The 16,472-nt window shown below is 36.6% G+C and overlaps 1 protein-coding gene across 17 annotated transcripts in view; it reads right to left on the bottom strand.

Moving 5' to 3' along the window:
* Positions 1-16,472, bottom strand: part of CNTN1 (contactin 1) — a 225,682-nt gene that overhangs the window by 94,610 nt on the left and 114,600 nt on the right. Inside the window, exon 3 of one of the 17 annotated variants that reach the window (XM_085536193.1) lies at positions 10,839-10,979. The exons of the other annotated variants lie outside the window; for them this stretch is intronic. The gene's annotated coding sequence lies outside the window, so the exon portion shown is untranslated. The remainder of the gene's footprint in view (positions 1-10,838; positions 10,980-16,472) is intronic. 17 annotated transcript variants of the gene reach the window in all.

Below are 16,472 nucleotides of genomic sequence, written 5' to 3'. Positions count from 1 at the left end.
ATAAAGATACACACCTTAAATTAGAACAGACAATATTACATATACAATTACCTATATCAGAAATTGAAATAATATTATCTTCATGGACATCTTTGTGCTTTTATAGTGATGGAGATACAATGTTAACATAGTCCAATTTGCCTTATTAATCATTTAATAAGGCAATGTGAAGGACGCTACTATTTATAACTACCAAAAACTGCTGTGTATCACATTCTGTGGTCTGTTAATGCATCTGTCAAATGAATCATTAAGGCAACACATACGTGGTCATTCGGTCTACTTCTAAAAATATTACACTGAATCTTTTTTTTTTTTAATGTACAACGTTTGTATTATAATTTGCTGTATGTTCTAAACGGTTCTGAGAACTTGGGGGATGCATTTTTCTGATGAGAAAATGTTCTAATTCTTATTGGAGTATCACAACATTAAAAACATTCTTCTCAACTGGGAAATTTATTTAGCTCCTTGCCTGAAAAATATTTGATATTCAAATTCACCAAGAATTTTGCAGCACATTTGTAAATATTTTCTTCTCTTTAACACAGGCAATTTTTGATAGCTTCTGTGTTGGCTATCCCTAAGAAAAGGAACTGAACATTCCTTCTCTAGGATATTAAAATTTGAGGATAAGGCAGTATGGCTTTCTATCTTAATCAAGAGATTAATCACTGTACATCACTGTTTCAGATTCAGAGGTTTATTTTAATGCTGCAATCTGGCTTTTCTTTTATAGTAAGCACAGAAATGGCACCAGCAATTTTAAAGAGCTAAAAGTTGTGAGCTGTCACAGGATAGAATGCTCAAACAATTGCAGATCATTCTCTGGACTCTGAAATAGAAGCAAGATATTGAGGAGCAACAGGAGCACACAGTCCCTTGTCAGTTGTTAGTAAGGCACGTGGGGACTGAAGAAATTAAGCACACTGGTACAAAGGAAAACTTCAGGACTATGGTGTCAGGAAGAATTTCTGAGTGATCACTTTATCTCTCAAAGTTGTTCCTTTCCAAAACTAATTCCATCTTCACACTTCCTTAGAGTACAAACAAAATTAAGACTGGATTTAAGGACATGAAAAAAGCTGAAAGCAAAATAACTGAGAGAGCATTTGGGTTAGGTATTTTGTGGGAATAAATCTTAGGTGATTTTCATGGAAAAAAGAAGTTCAGAAGACAGGCAGCAACCATTTCAGGAGCTAGCAGAAGTCCTAGCAGCAGAGCACATACCAAAGACAGCTTTAAGATCTACCCTGACAACAAAGCTTCCTACTTATTTTTTTTTTTTTTCCCTATACTGCAGCACTTAAGTGAATATTTGCTTGCTGTGAGCGCAGTACTCAATAGTTCATAACCTGAACTCTACAAACATTTCTTGTGGATGGAAAAGAAGAAATAACAACTCAAGTATGAGCTGAAATATAACATATCTGAATTTATCTCTTTGTTGTACACGAGAATTGAAAAAACTGTATTTCTCCCATTTGACGTGGGCAAAATCCACTCTGTGTATAACTACTGTAGCATGCCCAGAACGGATTTATTGATATAGCCAAAGAAAAGCTCTTCATCTCTGCTACCATGTTTGTCACTTGAGATTGCAGACAAAAAGATTATATAAGGCAACACTGCTTCTTCTAGTAAATTATATGAAAAATGTACTTTACTTGGCTACATGACTTACAAAAAGAAAAGTAATCAGACTTAAGAGAAAAATTGAAGTAAGCATTTTCTTTCCTTTGTTTATCACTGATCTTCCTCTGTCTTGACGAATGTTTTGTGGTATTCAGTTTGAAGAAACCAGTTACAAAAGTACAAGATTACTGGTGACAAAATAACATAGAGCTATTTCTATACCATACAATGAGTCAGATATTTTCACTAAGTGTTTGCATTTTCCACCACCATTATCTTTTGCTTCACAGCACATATAAACATTATTTGTTTTAAAAGACCATTGGAATTATTTTATTTTTTTTAAATGATTGCATTTAGTGATTTGTATTCATCTCACAAGGAGCATGTGTCTACAATGAAAACCAAATGAATTCAAATTAAATACAGACACAAATTGTCAGATGATAGTCTCGGTGACCAATATCAACAGTTCTGGGTCTCTATTATGTTCTGAAATAAATGTGACTCATCTTATGTCTCATAAATGTCATACAAATTACCTACCATAACTAAAATGTAAAAACAAAACAATCTACTAAATTACCCAAGAGCAAGGCAATATATTTGCAAATCAAAGCTACATACAAAAGCTACTATCAGCATTAGATTTGATGTATTGAATTGGATAAGTCTCCACATTGGCATCACATTTTCAAGTAATCAATTCTCTTAAATTCTGAGAAGGATTATCTGGAAGTGGTTTTCCGCTGCAATGAAACAATTTAATGAATTTGACTCAAGATAACTGACTTTTTATTTTGAAGATGGCTCTATAGGGCTATTAACTGCTTAAATCACAAACTTGCTTCTGATTTTGCAGATTTCAATTTATTTTTCATTTTCTCTGTGGTATATAACCCTTTGCTGTTCCTAAATCCCAACAGACATATGATAGATCTTAAAAGAACACACAAGTAAAATAAGTCTGACAGCTCTCGTTAGCATCTTACAGCAGGCACTGCAGAAGTGTCCTTCTATTCAAGAAGACACTCTAAAGAGTTATCTTTGTGATATCATATTTTAGGGTCACTTTAACATAGGGAAATTGTTTTCTTATGTCTTTGCTTTTAGAACATTATCAACATTCATTCTAACAGGCAGGCACATGACTATACTATTGAATTAAAAGATTAGAAATGTTGAGTATTTCCCACCTAGTAAAACCAATGGAAGAAAATACAAATTACATTTCATGGGATATTTATGACATGTTCAGCTTGATAATACATGTTATTTGGAACTAAATGCAAAATCACTCCTGTTACATTTGCAGATGAAAAATGATGAGTTGAAAAAAAAAACAATAAGGGAAAAGTGCTCACAGTGTTCCACACTGCTTAGAAAAACACAGCATTCAGTGCAGTAAGGCATAAATTACTGAGGTCATAAAACAGACCAGGCACACTGTGGACAACAGCAAGTCTGAAAAGCATCTTGGGGATACAGAGGACAAGCAATTTAACTTGGGTTTTTAGGACAATGATGTGGCTAAAGGAACAGTGTGTACCACAGGTATAAAAAGACTAAAAAGTGCATTCATCATAGGAATTATTACGGTCCTTAGTCGGTGCTAGCGTAACTTGTACTGAACATTGTAAATAATTATAAAACTTGATTTTTTAAGTCTTTTTTAATAAAAATTATAGTGCAGAAGTGTAGAATACACATATATACATAAGTGAAAATGAGAAAATGCCTTATAGAAAACCCTTTTATCGAGGGACTGTATATATGGTGAAATTTTAGCAGAGTACTGTGACACGCCCAGTTCTTGAGGTCTTGCAATAGATAATTAGTTCTCTCTTGCAAGGCACATTCCAGCGCAGTATAAAATACTGGACTAACTGCTGAGGCAGCTGGTATGAACTGATGTATCTCTGAGCTCTCATGATCTTCTAGGAACTGAAGTTACAATAAGAAAACAGGTGATGATGTGTTGGCACAGTGCTTTTCTAGAAGGGGAATCTATGTTTTCAGACTGGCAGGCCTTTTTTTTCTGTTCCAGAAATCAGAATCTCATCTTTTTCAAAAGGTTCAGTGACTGAAGCACTTGTCTCTTTAGCCTGTAAAAATCATGTTTTGATGTCTTTAACTACTCCATTTTATAGCACCTTTTAGTGCTTTCACCATTAGGCCACACACTAAATTGCTCAGCTCCAGTGAGTTTCAAAGTAGATTATTTTTAGTAAGCAGCATTTTTTATTGCTCCTAACAAGCAAAAAAACCTCCAGTCTACTTCACGTTTGAATACTTCAAACAACAGTGGAAACTGCAAACAATACAGAAAGAACAGACTGTAAAAAATACTTTTATATAGCTGCACTAGCAACAAAAAGACTCCTTCTGAACTATCTTAAAAGAAGTTCAATTCACATAGTAATAAACCGCATGAAAAAAAATCTTTATAACCCGCAGCCATTCAGTACTCCATCAGTAGCAAGATTAAAACAGATTTCAAGGTATGTTGGCTGGCTTCTCTCTTATAAAACATAACCTACAGTAAACTCTAAGTTTACACAATAGACCATATGTCAAACAGCTTACTGTCCTACAGTTCTGTAGTAAAAATAATTGAAGCATCTAGATAAACAAGTTATCTGTTCCCACAGATGCCAATTCATTTATTATCAAAATTCCCAAATTCCAGAGTTTAATTATAGAATAACAAACATGCTCTAATATTTTGCTCTAGTAAGTATTTTGCCTTGTGCACAAAAGATGAGTGAGTAACTGAGTTGTTCTCTCCCTACAAGGCACACAAAGTTGCACACACACACACACACACTGCCTTCTCCTACAAGTGAAAAACTCTGACAATCAGCAGAGGCTTAGATCTCAAATACGCAGAAATCCGCCTCATTTTCTGCTTCACCACATTTGTTTCATTGTTATGTGTTGTTTTTTTTCACTGTTGCTTTTTCTGTTTGGTTTTTTTTTTTTTTTTTCCAGAATGAACACTTGATGAGAAAAGATGGTATCTTTACTGTCGGTTCACTGGAACAGGCTGCACTGAGAAGTTGTGGAGTTTTCTACTCTGGAGATATTCGAGACCCATCTGAATGCCTACCTGCGTGATATGATGAAGGGCATGTGCTTAAGGTTGTAGATAATCATCTCTTGAGGTCCCTTCCAAACCCTGTGATTGATTCTGTGATTAGCATCCTAGCAGCATGTTGGACAATTATATTGATTTTGTAACAAAATGTGTAAGATTCAGTGAGAACAGGGTGAAAGCTTAAAGAGAAAAAAACAACCTCATGTTGAGATTTCTGTGTAGCCCATAGGTAGACTGGAATATAGAGAGATGTTTTCTGTAAACATTAGCTGAGTCCCTTTGAGACAGCTGAGGGGACACAGTTAACATTGTAGAGCTAAAGGGAGAAATTTTGCTCTCAGATGTGTTTGCAACTCCCACTACAGTCTAAAAAAAAAAATGAATGTATCTGACAGGGTAATTAGGCATACAGTAAACATTAATTCATTTACTTGGCATTAACAACAGGTACTCATTTTTGAGTTAGCAGTTCTGACTACGAAGACTGAAATTATCAGAGGGACCAGACACACCTTTTGATGGAGTAGAAATGAAAGCCCCAGAAACTGTTACTTTCAGTATCCTTCCATTCTGTTGTAGCTATCCAGTGTTATGGAAGGAACTATTCATTTCCTTAAACATGTTTTTAAAAACCCCGTGGCATAAATTTGGATCTGTGAAATGCAGTTAATGAACTGTGCACAATGATTTTCTGTTAGATCTTAGCCTTCTCTATTATTTAATTGGCAATTAGCTCAACATACCACACTGCATGCACTGCTGATGTTACCAGGTAACCAGGACAGAAAGTACTTTTTTTGAAAGGAGTAAAAGGGTATATGACATTCCATCACTGGAAGGGGTGTCTGAAAATCCATCACTACTGGCACTCGGCAAAGACTAATGAAGGCTAACAGATCACGAAAACAGCCTCAATAGGGAATAGCCTGCCAAAGGTCACAGTGATGCTGCATGAAAGGAGCGGGCTGAAAAAAGCTTAAAAAAATGACCACAGCATTCTTCAGATTTCTTGGCTCCAGTCTACTTATAAACTTTACAGCTTTTACTCTGATTATTTCTACTTCCTTTAAATTAGGATTTAAATATGATGTAATCATTCATATTTGCAGTGTTTCTAATAGCAGCATAACAAGAGGGAATAAGAAACCCTATAAAGAAGAAGACCAGTATGTTGGCTGTTACTTCTTTTTTTGCATCAATAAGACCATTATGGCTTCAGACCATAACCAGAATTCTCAGCCAAGTCAACCTCAGTGAATCTTGGATTTTGAAAGTGTCTGGAGAAGCTGCCCGATTTACCACTCTGTTGTTGCGCCTTCTGAATAAGGATACACAGCTTTAAAATTGTAGCAGCACAGCACGGAATTAAGACTACATCCAATCTGGTACAATTTTAACATTTGTTTTAAAAATCATGTTAAAGAGAATTCTGTGGGATTGGAAATTCTACTTCATGAGTTCAAAGGCAGCAGCTTATTTTAACCACTGTATGGACTCTGGCTTCTTCTTCTTCTGCTTTTCCAGGTAAAGAATTAAAGGGAACAATCTGTCCTAATGTCTCTAAGTAGATAAGAGTAATGGATGGATGTAACTATTGTGCATCCCTGCGGTGATGCAGCTGCTGCTTTTGCAGCTCCTTCTGCTGCCAGAAAAGGAATTTCCAGTCTTCTTTCAACAGGTAGCAAGCAGAAATAAATTGCAAATGCTTGAGTTGGCCTAACAGGAAGCTGATTACCATTTCAGCTGAACGGCAACACTTGAAAAGACAAGAAAGAAGAAAAATGACAGAAAACATCAGAACGATGATAGAAAACTAACAAATTTGGATGAAAAGAAAAAACAGGCTCAATGTTGAAAATAAGCCTCATAAAACTAGGATAGACTTCTCACAGTTGTTCCATCTTCCTTTCTTTTCTTTTGCATTTGATGGAAGTAAATGCAAAGACTATGCTCTGTGGATTTGGTCCATTGGTCTTTTCTGGTATCTTAACAAAACACACTTTGCCCCTGGCAAGTTATTCCAATTCATTATTTCAGTGAGCTGGGTTTTAATGGCACACTGCTTCTTATTCAGCTGGAATTATTGGCATGAACATGGAAGGAAGCAAGGGTGGAAAAGGGAAGGAGATAAAGGGAAGGCTGAGTCATCCCTCCAGCTATAAATCCTTTCACAACTTGCCTGCAAGATGGAAGACTACTGGTCTTAGGGAGCAGGGTGCAAATTAAAAAAGGGGTAAATGTGGAATTTGGCTTAATAATATCCTGCCTACTGTATCAAAGTGGATTAGATACACCTCATTTCCTGTTAAGATTTCTCAAGCCTTTTTTCACACTGCCTCGTGCCAAATGAAAGAGTGGGCTCTTGCTGTTCCATAAACATGGTTTTGGTAGAAGAATACAGCATTAGAGCAAAGCAGACAATAACACAGTTCTGAAAGTGAACCTCAGCATATGGCATTCCCCACTTTGGAGATCGTTCATAAACTCAGTACCTCAACTGGGTGAACACTGACAAGGCAGATGACAAAGATGCCCAGATGCAATTCTTCTATGTCCAATAGCTTAGAGCAAACCAACTTACTGACTGTATGAGTGGCAGTATTAATACCAACATTTTTTCCTTCAGAGTTCTCAGAAAACACAGTAGTCCATATGGCGTTATTTGTTTTGCAATTTATAGCATAAGACACTTGATTTGAAGTGATCTATATGTAAAAATGTTGTGCAGAGAAATATGACTGAAAATCAACACTTTTCAGTCAAATGCTCATCTTCTTGCAATGCATATAACATCTGAGCCCTTGGGAACTGGAATAAGTGATGCCACTTGAGGCCAGCATATGCAAGAGGCAGATAATAGACTACATATTGGTTGACTCCTCTGGATCCCACACTTAATCCTGCATCACAATGAGTTTCCTACCTCTGCAGTTGAAAGTAAATACAAGGAGATTTGGGGATTCGTAACACAAATACCTTCTATCAGGAGAGAGTAGTTTATATTGCCCAGATCACCCAGAAGCAGATCCTCAGGCAACTTTAAATGTTAACAGCTCCCGACATGTCTGGTATACTGCTCACTGTCACAAAGAACTCCACTGGCTTTTATAAAAATATACCAACAGAAGTAAAATACAATAAACACCCTGTCTCAAAGTGCTTTTGAAAAGATTCCCTCATGCCCCCAGTTAGTTTCAGGTAAAAAGAGAGCTATGTTGGTACTCTTTAGCACTTTTTAGACCTGGCATTCATTTTGTCACAAACTGAGGTAAATGAGAATATATGAAATATATACACACTCTTGGTGTGTTTCTGTTTGCTGCCTAGAACCTATTTATGCAGAAAATTATTAGAGGTAAACAACAAGACTTTGTACCAAAACAGCTCGTGAAAGCAAGAACACCCCCAGAAAAAGATGATGAGAGAGAGGAAGAGTGAGAGATGGAGGGAATGAGATTGTTAATGGGCTTCTGCTTGCCAGGTATCACAAAAATGCTTCCCTTACACACACCCTCCAGGAGGTCTCAGCACTTCCTGAACCACTTGCCATGCCAGGTACTGCAACCACAAAACCCTGCTCTCCTGGGTCCTGGCTATGAGGCAAACATTTGGAGTCTTTATCACATTTCTTTCCCTTTTTGCCACCTGTTCTCACATCTGTTCTCAGCCTACAGCAAATGCTGACCCGTTATACCAGCCTCTGGCTAGTAAATCTGTCAAAAATTGATTCATCTTTGTAAAAACACTGCCTTCCTTTTTGATTAGTTTCCTATGAAAATTAATTTTTGAAATCATGCTGCTTTTATGTGAGCCTATCACTGTCTTTTCAAGAGTTTCTTCCTCCTGAAAAACCTTTACTTGGTAGCTAGAACTGACTCACTTCTTAAAACATAGGCATATGTCCCTACAAACAAGCATAGATAAGCAGATAAGAAAAGGATTTGTGTGTTAGCGTATGAAATGTGAGCGGGCTATTGTAACAGCCTGTGTGTGTAAAAAGGGATGATAAGGAGTTCATATGTGTGTCCATGCAGGGAAATGGTCTACATAAAGGGCAGCAATGGAGAGGATGCTTGATGGCCCCTTCTTGGTTCCTGGCACACCATTAATGCAGAGCAGCCTGCTCCTGTCGGTCTGGGCCTATTGCTCCATCTCCCTCTAAAGGCAAACAAAAGGCTGTGCTTGTACATGGGGGGAAGAAGACTCAAAACAGAAAATTTTTGGAGACCATAATAATTTACATCCTATATGAGGTAATTCACAGCTATTCCAAATTAATGGCATCCAACAGTTTAGAACATTTAGGATGCTATTTTTTGAAGAAAACTGCCTAATTCTCACACAGAGGGAGGGAACACAACCATTCTGTGCATGTCTTCAGGAAATGAAATGAAGAGTTTTAAACCTTGCTGTGCTATGTATCCAACAAGAGGTTTATTACTGTTCACTGCCAGCTGAACTTCAAATTCCATTTGCAAAGCCAGAGACAAACTCCACAACAATCATTACGGCATTATCCCTGCTTTTGTAACCTGGTGGCAAGCTTCCTATGCCATGAAAGCAGCTGGATACTTCTCAGTTTATTGCCAAGATTGTTCATCCTAATTTCTGTATGATAAAGCAAAAAATAAGCAGACATGCACACTTTATTTCTTAGCTTTCTGCACTAGGATCATTGCTAATAGCCTGTTTTAGCTTATCAACTATTAATGTGTAAAGACTTCCATCACAAAGTTTTCAAAAGTAAATTTTCAATCCATCACTAAATGTTATCTACTTCTAGTCCACAAGACATTCTGTGATACCTCAGAACTGCCTGCCTTCCACATATAATAAAACATCCCCAGGAAAATATGTTTTGTTTACTTAATTCCCAATTCACTTGTAAAATTCCATCATATTTGACAATGGGAGTCTTAGAAATTATGTCTTTTCTCATAGAGCATGCTAAACTATTCAATTCTCACAAGAGAAAATGATGGGGAGAAGACTCTACCCTATTTTAAGAAATTTTTCTGCCAGGTATGCAAATTTCATTATTCTAGAATAATGTGATAGAATAGATATTGATATCTGATAGAACGTTTTCCATTATCTTCCATCTATTTATGTTTTCCATTCTTGCAAGTATTAAAACAATGCTTGTTCTTAATAAGCATCTCATTTTAAAGCATTTCAAATATCTGTAGGACTGTGAAAAAAAATGCATCCACACTGACATTCACTCAAGAACAAATGATTCATTCAATGGTCCTTGCTTCCAAAGTTAACATTTTTCAACACAACCTAGGCTGACTGAAAATCTTCAAACATTTTTTTCTTGTGTTTCGTTCCAAAATGTCATGTCATTTTAAAAATTCTGCTATAGCCCCTGTCTGCAAAACTACAAATTCAGCACTCATGGCTCTGTTTCTGGCAGTTCTTTGCTGCAGGAGCAGCATTATGTCCCTTATTTGACACCATATCAGACTGGTTAAGCATGAAGATTTGGCCAACTGCTTTAATAGGAAGAATCTTTATTTAGTAGCAAAGAAATAAAAAGAAGAAATCTATTTCTGTTTGCTGGTAGAAGGTCATTTAGTTCTCTCTTCTACCTCTAACTCTCCCTGGACTCTCACTCTGTTTTGAAGGATCTCCCACACACACTTCCTTTTAAATGTCTTAGAAAAGCAAGCCCTTATTTTGCAAAAGCATGATGAAGAGGTTCATCTTTAAATTTTAAAAATACAGTATCATCATGAGATTAATTCAGAACTCTTCCAATTTCATGCAGTGAACAAGGTCACATAATTCTCCAAAGATAAAATGCCTTAGGACATTTATATCTTTCTTCAATACAATGAAAGTTTGAAGGATTCACTTCAACACACACACAGTCTCACAATGCAAGTTGTAATTTTTCAGGGATAAGTTAAAATTCTGTTCAGGATAACCAACAGCATTACAAATGCCAAAACAGACTCAAAACAAGTAAAACAAAAAACACGCTGGTGATGGAAGCCAGATTCTACAGTCTGTTTTGTTCTGGTCTCCAGCAATAAAAGAGATGAAATATTTCCTTAGCCCACCATCAGCACAAGCTCCAGGATGAAGTAACAAGACGTACCCTATTGTTGCTGCCAAGCCCGAGCAGGCCTGTGCCTGCTTTAAATACTTAACTTCAAGAGGACCAGTTCTCACTGTTCTGCCAGGAACTGATTGTGGCAGTCATGAGCCAACACAGGACTTCATCATGAAAGGGCATTTTCTAAAGGAAGAAAACAGAAGGCATCCAAGGTGAGAGAAGAAATGCCTTTTACAGTTATTGCAGTACAACCTATCTATTTCCATGGGGAACAGAGTTCTGATGCTTTTACAGCCCACTTCTCCATGATATGATGATTGCCTTTTTGTGGGATATTAAGAGAAAGTTGATCAGGCACTGCAGTGAAGTTTACTCTTACCCAGTTTGCTCACTGACAGCAAAAGGCTGCCCATGTCAAGCTTATACTGTTCGATGGACCTGCAAGCCCCCTCAGCAAAGCAACTTTCAAGGAGATTATCTGCATTTAAAGGCACTGTAAGTATGGAGAGGAAACCTATGGAATGTGCTAGGCAGTGGTTTGTCTCCAAGGTCCTGATTGGTTCAGACATAGAAGAGGGGATATCAGTGGCAATTCTGCCCTAACTTCCTGTTAGCATCTCTGGGAGAAAACAGTGGTGAAGTGTGTTAGCTACTGTGGTCAACAACATCCAATAATTGCAGTGGTGTTTTCTCAGATGGAGCTCTTTCATGTCGATGGTATAGACTAAAGTACTGCGGTGAATAGTAACAAATGTCAATATGTAACTAAAAAAAAATCTCTAATCTTTTCATACTTCATTTTTTTTCGCCTCAATTATTTAGAATTGTTCGCATTTGTACTTTTATTTTCTTATCACTGGCGCAGCAAGATGTAATTGGCACTTTACAGTGATCTTTATGCATAATCATTTAGACTGGATTTGGACACTGGGTCATAGCTAAATTGATCCAAACAGAGTTTTGTTCATTTATGCTGGAGGATGAATAGTTCCAGAAATGGAGCATACAGTCCATTCCTACTTTTATTTCCAGTATTAGCAGCAGCATCCAATAACAGAATCATGTATTCTTGTAAATAACTTTGGTGGGAGCAGTAATTTCAGCAGAGTGTAACTGTTAGGCAATTACTTCTTTTGTGGTGTGGAGAAGTATGTGAAAATGTTAAAGAGAGATATGACGGAAGATTAGCAAAGGTGTTTCAATAACTGGATGCTATAAAATGGAAATTTCTTTAAAGGTCAGTGTGAAAAAAAATATATATACACCATAAAAACTGTACATACTGAATATAACTTAAATTCCAGATTGTCTATGATGTCTCTTTTCTTTTTTGCTGAAGATAAACTACTTAAAGGTGATGAGAGACAGACCGCAAACCTCATAGTTTCTCCCTGTGAGGAACATGCATTCCTCACTCATAAAGAAAACTTGAATCTTTATAATTCCAAATAAAATGTATTTTTTTCTGAAGATGGCTCAATCCAAAGAGAGGCTGAACTATTCCTACCAGACTGCAGCTTTCAGTGATGTTCATAACCTGAGATTTCATTCCAGTGGGTGCCAGTAGTAGTTACAGATGTTCAGCACCTTTTAAAATGTAGTCACTGTAAGTGATCTGGTTGTTTTCTTTTTAGAATGTTTCTGTAAGCAAATTTTCTTTTTACGTTTTGTATCATTAATTTAAAAAAAAAAAAAAAAATTACAAAATTTCCAGAAAAAAATGAATAAACTCTTAATCTTCATTTGTGAATAAAAGAACCCAGAATCTTTCTTCCACCCACCATTCTCCAATTCATACACAATAGTGCTAATCCTGGAAACAGTCAAACAAAAACTATGAAAATTAAACCAGCTTGCCTTTGTGCTGCAGAGGAGATAAGCTGCCTGCATGTAAGGTTTTAAGGTGTAGTAATTTAGTTGAAACTACAATAGAAGAATGAATTTAGGACTGGTCGGGAGCCAGCTCTTTGAAAGGGTAGATAATAGCAGGACAAGGGGAAATGGTTTCAAGTTGAAGAAAGGAAGATTAAGGTTTGATATCAGGGGGAAGTTCTTTACTGAGAGAGTAGTGAGGTGCTGGAACAGGCTGCCCAGAGAGCCCTGGAGGCGTTCCAGGCCAGGTTGGATGGGGCCCTGGGCAACCTGCTCTGGTATTAAATGTGGAGTTCTGTGGCCCTGACTGCAGCAAGTGGACTGGAGCTTGATGATCCCTGGGGTCCCTTCCAACCCAAGCCATTCTATGAATCAATGGCTGAAAAGAAGAAAAACTTCCAGAATTGGAAAAGGTTTTTTTTTTTTTGCCCTTGGCATGGAACATGTCTGACTCCTGTCAGCTAGATATTATAGTAATAATGCTTGTGATGAATTAATCTCTTAGAATCTGAAAAATGTTTTAAGTAGAGAAAAGTTTTGGTAGGATTCCTTAACTTTTTTTAATTTCACACATTTTATCTGACGTGCTTCAGATGGAATGAAATATTACAATTTTGCATAACTGAGACAGAAATCCAAACTATGTTACATTAAATCAGTGAAATACTGGTTCTCAGGTGTACAGCACAGTCATATATACAAAGGGCTAATAAAAGCAAATCAGCACATTTGAAGACAAAAAAGTTTAAAAAATAGCTCTTTTGAATGATCACCCCAGGGATATTTCCAGTTTGGAACTGACAGTAGTGTGTGAAACCTTGATTTATATTTCATCAACAAAGACATTTAGCTTATATTTTCCTTTGATTTTTTTTTTCTTTGCCAACAGTTCCCTCCACTAAATGTAGGTGTCACTGTGAAGACAACTGAATCTAACAGAACTAGCAGAAATGAAAACACTAACTCTTGGATAATCTAGAAACTCAACTAACTTATTTTAGTTTTTTTTTTATTTTTATTTTTTATTTTTTTTGGTATGGAAAACTCTCTAAAAACTAAGTCGGCTCTCATTTGCTTCACTAATAGGGAAGAACAACCTCACAACTGCTAGAATTATTTCTGAAATTGTATGTGTTTAAAAATAAGTCAGTCCTTCTAATTGCTATAATACATCTAGAGGGCAGCTAAATGCCAGACAGGTGTTATTGTCATGAATGTATCTTCTAGTATTTATGAGAATTAACATTCTTACTGCATTTGTCTTGTGCTAACACTGATAGTACCAAGAGGCAAAATTGAGCACAACCTGTTAAAAACGTGAAGAGAAATTTAAGATAGGAAGAAGGCTTTGTTTGGTAACAAGCTGAGATTAAAGATTTCTATTATGCATTATTTTAATTGCTACAAATCTCAGATTATTTTTTTTTCCCCACCAGGTGTTAGAAATGAAACAAAGTGGAAGCATATGAGGTTTCAACTTCTGTTGTCAACACTGCAAATAAACATGAATTTGTCCCTAATAAGCACTGCAGGAAGTTGACTATACAATCCTAATGATACTAGAATATTTTTCTAAAGTACACAGTTGGTAATCTCAAGCAGATTCCAGAACTCTATATCTATTAGATATCATGCAGAGCCACAAAGAAGGCAATGCCACCTGGAGGCATTCATTGAACCTCACTGTCAAGGCAGTAATAAAAGAAATTCTGTTGTACTGAAATGAAAACAATAAAACATAGATAAGCTGAATTAGGTTAGGAAATAAAACAGTCCTGAGATGCCAACTGCAAGTGGCTGCATATTCAAGACCTTTGGATTATCTGTGAGTTAACAGATTTGGGACTGTCTAAGTGGATGCCGTTGCTGGATGTCACTGCTACTTGGAACAAAAAGCCACTGCACAAACATATATCAGGTTGCAAAGCTTGGAAATGGCCCTATTGGGAATTAAAATCACCCTCATGCTGACACCCTTCTTTAGCTTGCTCATCACTTTTATCACCCATCTGACTTCGCAGATTGAAATGGTTCAGTAAGCATCAATAACATTTAAAAAAATGAAGTAACAAACTGTAATTTTACAGCCACTAGCCATTACAATTACCCTAATATCATATTTTGTTTTTCTTGACAGTAAGCCTATCAGGCCTCACAAAATTAAAGTCAGCTTAATTGTGCCTACTCATCACAGAGTCAAACATCTCACTACTGAATGTTATCATCATGTTTTCTCATACCATGATTGTATTGGCCAGGTATAATGGTATACACGTATCACAAACCCAAATATCAAGTTTCTGCAATATATGTGTTTAAATAGCTAAGGCTGGAAATCATTAGCATTCAAGATGTCATCTTACTTCAGAATTCAGTCATGATAGAACCTGCTGTCACCTACAGGGTTATAGCTAAAATGAAAATGATATCTTTATATCATTTGGATTATTTACTTTAGCAGAGTAGCATATCTGGAAAGAAGAGAAAAAGTAGCCTAGCAATACTGAAGTTCCTTCTCTACTGAATGAAGCTCTGTGAAAAAAAATAAACTAACTAAGAAACCAAGAAACCAGCACAGCAATGAATACCTGAGATCTGCAATGAAGCCTCTACCCATGCATGGAAGGCGGCAGTTCCATGGCAAGCATTCACTCTTACCAAATTCTCTTCTTGTACATTAAGAAGCATTAAAGAGGAAAAACAAAAAGAAAACCCAGCTACAGAAACAAAGGGTTGGTTTTAACAGTGGAACAAGGCTGTCAGAGGATCCCTGAGATATTTTTGCTGTTCATCATAATCATAAATGGAATTGAAACAAAAAGAATCCTAAGATGGCAAAGACCATTGAAGATACAAGGCTTTTCACAGCACTAAGATCAAAGCTATTGTTGAAGAGTTACAGAAGGATATCATAGTACCAAGTAACTGAAGGGAAAATGGTAAAACGGCAGGAGAAAAAAAAAAAAAAAAAAAAAAAAAAAAGGAAAAGAAAAAGGTGATGAACATTGAGAAATAACCGTATATACAGAAAAATACAGACTAAATCAGTCATTGCTACTCAGAATACGTTTTAGTATGAATAAGTTTGCTGAAAATAACACCTTCATTTTCAGCAGTGGTCAAAAAGGCAACAACTTCAATCACGTTGTTATGGCTGCAATAAATTCTAGATAAATGCTACAGCAGTTCCTAAACAAGTGATACATCATATAGGTGTAATAAACTAGCCACCTTTCAGACTCTCCAACTCTCCACTGGCTCTTAGCAAAATCTTCAAAACTTACAATCTACTGCTGCAATTTTCAGTTCAACTGTCATGCAGTTAACCAAGGTGAGCAGACAGGGGGTATTAAGTGTGCTGACTAATGGACAGCTTAAATGCTGCTCCTGTTGACCAAATAATCCCTCAACTTTGTTAAGCTCCTGATTAGGAGGAGATTCCCCTCAGGCAAAACACCTGCTGACAATGGAACCAGACTGGGCACAAATGCAAAGCTTGGTGGCCACCTTGACAAGAATCCAAAAAGTCCTTCACACAAGAACCATAAAAACTCAAGTGTCTGCACAGACAAAATGTGACAGCAACACCTGGTCATTGGTTGGAAAAAACACCTTTAAAAAAATCTTCTCAGCACTGATGATTTGAGATCAACCAGATGTCTTCTGAAGATAAGCCTTAAAACAAAAACTCATAATGTCTTGGACTCAAATGGTCATTAGTTTTTTGAGCTATATTAAATTCCCAGCTTGACTACGGCAAATTCCACTCCGCTTTTAAAGCAATATTTTACATAGCAACCAGTG

The sequence above is a fragment of the Coturnix japonica genome, chromosome 1 (assembly GCF_054131305.1).
Source record: "Coturnix japonica strain WE chromosome 1, WE-NBRP24, whole genome shotgun sequence".
Classification (NCBI taxonomy): domain Eukaryota; kingdom Metazoa; phylum Chordata; class Aves; order Galliformes; family Phasianidae; genus Coturnix; species Coturnix japonica.
This window is presented reverse-complemented; position numbering and strand designations above follow the sequence as displayed.